General features: G+C 39.0%; 1 protein-coding gene across 5 annotated transcripts in view; it reads left to right on the forward strand.

Moving 5' to 3' along the window:
- LYN (LYN proto-oncogene, Src family tyrosine kinase) overlaps positions 1–1,394 on the forward strand; it is a 145,858-nt gene extending 144,464 nt beyond the window's left edge. For all 5 annotated transcript variants that reach the window (XM_069099953.1, XM_069099954.1, XM_069099951.1 and 2 more), the window contains exon 13: positions 1–1,394. This exon is cut by the window's left edge and continues 300 nt beyond it. The gene's annotated coding sequence lies outside the window, so the exon portion shown is untranslated.
- Positions 1,395–6,551: the final 5,157 nt, after the last annotated feature.

A 6,551-nucleotide genomic window follows, 5' to 3' on the forward strand; every position in this document is an offset into this window, starting at 1 on the left:
ACACACACACACACACACACACACACACACACACACCAAGAACTGGTTGCACAAGTTATTTCAATGTGCCTGGATTAGGCACTGCTCCTGGTTCATGAAATTAAAGGCTGAAATAACTCAGGAAGATTCTGTATGCTGTACACAGAAAGAGATACCCTGTTTCTCAATTGATGGAACAGAACTGAAAAGAATAACTGGGGACTGACTGGCTCAGAGGATAAACCGTTCGTCTGCTGGTAACCTTTTCTGTCTAAGCCACCATCTGAATGCAAACTTAGAAGGAAAAGAATAGATCCCAATTAAAACGTATATACTCTGACCCTGCATTTCTAGGTGGAAATGCAGTAACTACTTTGAAATGTGATCCTTATTGACAAATTGTGACACAACTGTTTTCAAACCAAATGTGCTTGTTTATACAGTCACCATCAATGGTTATACACTGCAGGAATTCTTTGTATTTTCCACAGATTTGGACTCATTTAAGAAGGATAGGGAAATGTCATCACACTAACCATATCCCATGGGAAGTCAGTGACTGAGAAACACCCACTCCCACCCCTTGAAACCTAGTCGCATAAACATCATTCTGCTGCAGGTACAGTTCAGCAGCAGCCTTTTCTTCAGTGGAAAGGGACCAAGATTTTTTCATTTTAATGTCAGTGTTATATTTTAAAGAAGATCTCTATGTTCTGGTGACAAACCATAATTCTCAATGTATAGAAATTTTCAATAACCTTTGATTATTTGGGCATTAGAAACAGCAGTAAGATTATGGTGTCTAAAAGAACTTTCTCTAGCTACTCAGTTAAGGCATTATGGGGAGGAAAATGGAAAGACTATTTCTTTAGCTGCTTCCAGTGATTAGAAAGCATCTTTATTACCAAATGTTTAATTTTAATTGCATTGTAGTATATGCCTTAATGGACTGATGTGTTTCTCGTGATTCAGACTATAATTTCTAAGTAACTGGAGATTTGTATGGGACTATTTATAGCCAGCAACTAAGGCTCTAAGGAATCACTATACTTACTGTCTGTGGTGTAAGGTTCGAAAAGACATATTTTTGTTTACTAAACTTTTCTATTATAAGCATTGGATGACAAAAAAAAGCCTCATGCTTGTGACCATTCACTTATATTACCATGTAAATACCTAATATGTCTGTTGTTTGATTATTTTTATTTCAACATGCACTGGTCCAATAGCATTTTTTAAAACATTTCCTTGTGTGTTGCCTTCTCAACTACTGTCAACAGAAAAAAAAAAGAACAAATGGCAGGAGAAAAAAAACAATGGCATTGATTCCCTGGAGCTGTCTGATTAAAATGAATAATTTCCAGTTCTACTTATGCAACTTGGTAACTTCAGGAATAAAGTGAAAAAGAACTTGATCACCTAGAGGCCTAAATATCCTTTCATGAGTGCAAAATAGACCGTTTCCCCCCCCCCACAGGCTTCAAAATTGATTACTAAGATTCACTGTCATTTTAAATTTTAGATTCTAATGGAAAAGGGTATTCCAGTCACAGATTTTGTGGGTTTTACCCCCTATGCTTCCATTCTTTCCTTGTGTTTTATAAAACATATCCTATCTAAAACATTCTATGGTTACCATTTCCAGATGCCACATCTGCTCATATTCTTTATTCACAGGTATAGTATTGTATCCAAGCAGGATCTGCACAGCTGGTACCCTTTCATCTAATCGATTGTGTCCATAGACACCATAATTGTCATCTTAGCACAATTAGAATTCTGAACAACAATTTGGTTGTGGTCCAGAGTTTCACAATGTGAAGACACTCCCAACTAAACCTCTAAAAGATAATCCATGGGCTTCCAAATATTTTTCCATGGTCCCATTGTCTTTCAACTCTTCCTCCTTTTATTACTTCCTCTTTAATTTTCTCATAGTCTTTTCCTAAAAACTCAGAACCTGATGTGTCAAGGAATCTTTCCTTTCCATACATTTTGTTCCCTTTTATCTTGCCTAGGACTCTTCTGTGTGACCCATATGCTGGAAACACATCCTACTTCACATGTGACAAGCCCATTCTCTTCCTTCTCATTAAAAACTCTTCCAGGCTTCGGATAATGTCATCTTGAGGTACTTCATGACTGACAAACAAAATTAGGGACTGAGGTAGAGGTTTGTGTCATGTATTGATACCTACAATAGTTTACTGAATATCATCATGTGCACACATCATAGTTAAACCTGAGGAACCTTTGTGGTAATATTCTGTCTTAGCACATGTTCTGATGAGGGTCCTAGCTTACTGGAGAAGAGAAATCTTCCAACCTTCCCCAGGTAGAGGAGGTGGAGGAGAAAGGGTGATCTAGCCCAGATGAACAAAATGATGGCTTTGACACAGAGTGAAAACACAAGGTTTTATGGCTTCCTTTAGTCAGTGGCAGACCCTCTCTGATATCGACCCTCTTCCCCAGGTAGTTCAGAAACTCCAAAGCTATCCTAAGTGCACAGCCATCCTGCCTCCATGCCACTTGTTCCCCAAAACTAAAAGAGACTGCCCCCTCTTTCTCTGGCAAATACTACATCAGAAATAACCAGAGATTTTTAGGGCTGCTTTTGCTATTCTATTTTGAAACTCCCAGACTAAATGAGCCCTATCCTAGCAAAGTATGTGATTGATAAAAGGAATAATTGTATTTGTATTCTAACATGGCAAAGCATATCATGGGCACCTAATAAAGTGTTCACAATTTTTTAACTTGTTCAAGATTCTGCCTATATTACCTGCTTTAACTTCTCCTTTTCCTCTGCCCTTTGTCATCAACTATATTCAACATAGGGTAAAAGTAGCTTGGAAGAAACTCGCCACCTTGGCATCTGAATCTGACAGGTTCAGAGGCTGGAAGAATGGAGATGTGATTTAATTCTATGGCACTGTGCCCCTGTCCTTATGGCAATTGGTGAGCTGCTGACTTCCCCAGCTATGAAAAGCTCTGAGTGATGGAGTAACAAGAGGTTTGAATTTAATATCGGGAGATCTGGTTCAAACCTCAGCTCTGTTGCTAACTTTCTGTGTGACTGAGCAAGGCATTTAACTTCCCTGAGCCTCAGTTTCCTAATCTGTAAAATGAAAGGGTTACACTCTGAGGTTCTTCCCTGCTCTAAACCTAGTCTCCTATGAAAGTCAAACACTGAACTCTGCCCTTAATTTCTCCTTTCACCATCACCCCCACTCTCCTCTACCCTTCTCCATGCCTACCCCCCCCAAATAGGAAAAAGTGGGATCCAGTATCTCTAAATTTACTCTCTTTTGAGCTCTAATCACAGTTTAAATAAAGCTGAATCTTGCTGTATTTCTTGCTCCTGTTCAGCGGAAGTAGTCTTGCAGGACTATGGAAGAATCTATAGCGGCTTCCCTTCATAAAACTTTGCATGTAACACAGATAAAATGTCCTTATCAAAATTCCTTAGTTCAATTGGGTGTTTGTAAATCTAAATACTGGAGTGGTGAATCAAGCCCCAAATATTGCACAAATAAAATACACCTACCTAACACCACAAAGACATCTAGAAAAGTCCAGAGATTGATGATTTGAGGGTACATGAGTCTGGAATGGGAATTGTATTACCCTCCTCTCCACACATGTTTCTGAAAACTATACATAGTCCAGAGAGGATACACTGTCATAAAATGTTTTGATAACATCAGTTTTGAGTTTAATCCATATACATCAAAGATATGGGACTGATATAGTATTATCCCAAGAAAAGTTTATCTGAGGTATGTGTAGGAGGAAAGCCTCCCAGTTTAATTTCCTGTGTTCTTATGAATATAAATATTTAAGACTAGAAATGTCGCAAGGTTTCGAAAGCTGCCACAATCGACTTTCTTTTCTTCTTGAAGGTCAGTGTGACAGTGACAATGATGTTGGCACCTAGCTTTTCATTGTTGTCAGAAAGATTCTGGCAGGTGTGCAATATTACCAATAATACAATTCAACCATCCCAGGATAGCTTTACACCAGAATGCAAAAATGTGACATCTGAGCCTATTGGCTAGTTTTTTTAAAGCATAAAATATCACCATACCTAGGCTCTGGCTTTTACTAAGGAAACAGCTGGTTTAAGAACTTAATAAAAATCTGATGCTACTCAATGATGGTCATGGGAGCATTGTATAGGAAAAAGAGAACAGGATTTGGAGTTGAGGCTCTGTTACTGCCTGGGGATTTGGGCAAATCATTTCACTTCTCTGAGCCTTAATTTCCTCTTTTATAAAATAAAGACTGAATTCAATCATCTCTAAGGTGCCTTCATTTCTAAATCTATACTCCCAGGAGAGTTGATGACATGTTGTCTGACTACTCCCCCTTCACTAACAGGTAAACTAGATGGGAATCTGCTCTAGCATAGTGATGTCATTTTGGTCCATTTGGTCCTCTTCAAGAACAAAGGACAACACCCAACCACCCAACCACCTTGTCTGGAGCACTCAACAGGACTGATTAGGCTCTTTTTCTGGAGTATACTCTTCTCCCTCGCCCTGTAAGGCACCACGTTCTCTGGGTTTTCATCAATCTCTTTAAGCGGCTAACTCCTCTCCATCTCTTTCTCCTCTTCATCCATCAATATGGGCATGCCCCAAGGTTCAGCCTTGAACTTCTCTCTGTCTTCCTTAGCAAGATCATTCAGTTACATGGCATCAACCATCATATCTATCCCTAGGATTCCCAAATTTATATATGTAGGTATGACCTCTTACTTGAGTTCCAGTTACAATCAATAAACAAATATTAAGTGGCTATTATGTGCCAGGCTCTGTGCTAAGTGCTGGAGATACAAAAGGAGGCAAAAAATAGTCCTGCCTTCAAGGAGCTTATAATTTAATTGGTGAAACAGCATACAAACAAATATGGTAAGCTAAATACTGAATAAAGAGGAAATCATTGACAGAGTAAAGGCACTAGAATTGAGGGGTTGGGAAAGTTCCCTGTAAAAGATGAGATTTTAGTTGGAACTTAAAGGTTTAAGTCAGGGAAAATCAGGTGGAGCTGATGAGAGTATTCCAGGCATGGGGGCCAGCCAGAGAAAATGCCTGGAGCTCAGAGCTGAAGAGTCTTCTTTGGGAAACAGCAAGAAGCCAGTGTCACTAGATCAAAGAGTATGGGGCTAGGAGTAAGGTAGAAGATTGGAAAGGTAGGAGGGGGCTAGGTTAAGAAGGGCTTTGAACGACAGAGGATTTTCTCTTTGATCCTAGAGGTGATAGGGAGATGCGGAGTTGAATTGGGAATGAAATGGTTAGACCTGCATATCTACAACTGCCCAAGGGCATTTCTACCTGGATGTTCCACTGACAGTGCAACTCAGGCTTATCCTTTCTCAATTTTATTTCATTTTTTTCCTTTATTTACATAGCACATCCATTCCTAGATATAGCCCTCCTTATTTCCCTACCCAGCAAACATTCTATTGCAACAAAAATTTTAAAAGGGGAAAAGTAGCCTAGCATCCATTCCACCCACCTCATATCCTCCCTCACTCCCTTGCAGTGGAGGGGGTCAAAGTGCATTTGCTCAACTCTTTTCTGGTCCAAATTTGGACGTTATATTTACATGGTGGATTTTTTTAAGTAATTATTCTATTTACATTGTTGTAGTCATTATGTATATTCTATTCCTCATCATTTCACTCACCTGAGTCTTCCCAGGCTTCTTTGAATTCTCTGTATGAATGAATCCAAAGTTATAGAGGAAAAAGCTATTCAGAAACAGTTATGAGATATGGATCACCCTAGTGAATAATGATCTTCCTCCTCCACCATACCCACAAGATACTCAGCCTAGACTATTTTATTTAATTCATAGTCACTTCATGATGTAACCCCCTGCCAGGCTGCAAGCTCCATTAGGGATCTCTACATTCCTCTCCATACAACAGACACTTAAGACACTTAAGAAATTTGTTTAGTTGAATTGTCTGTTGAATGGGAATGCTGATACTCAAGGAAATATGAAAGCTGGTGATGGTAAACTGAAAGGCACAATGTGGAAGCAGGGTAGAAACACAGGCAGAAAGGAAATCTGACGTCAGAGGTTCCTAGGACAATGGGCTGCTAGGAAAAAAATGAATAGTCTGCCCATTGAATAGTCATTTGAAGAGGTTCCTTTCCTTTTTTGGTAGCAAAGAACTGAAAACAAACTATTGACTGGGGAATTATTAAACAGATTGTGGTACATAAATGTAATATTTCTATGGTATAAGAAACAATATGATGAATACAGAGAAGCATGGGAAAATATGTTAGATAACCCTTCCCTCTGTATTTGAGAAAGAAACCATAAGTATCTTCTAGGAAATGGCTTTTTACTGTGGGACATTTAGTATTGTTAATTCATCCAAATTCAAGCCATTTAGAGTGAATTTCATACCAAAAAAGATCATACCCCAAACCCCATCCACCAAGCAGCAGCTCTAGTCTGTCAACATATTTAAAAATATCAAAAACATCTCATGAAAGTTTATTCAGTGGTTTAGGGTGGGAGGGAAGGAGCAGAAGGCATGTGAGGAAGGATTC

Source organism: Petaurus breviceps, unplaced genomic scaffold, assembly GCF_028583685.1.
Source record: "Petaurus breviceps papuanus isolate PSGF00001 unplaced genomic scaffold, PetGlider_PUasm1.0 38, whole genome shotgun sequence".
NCBI lineage: Eukaryota > Metazoa > Chordata > Mammalia > Diprotodontia > Petauridae > Petaurus > Petaurus breviceps.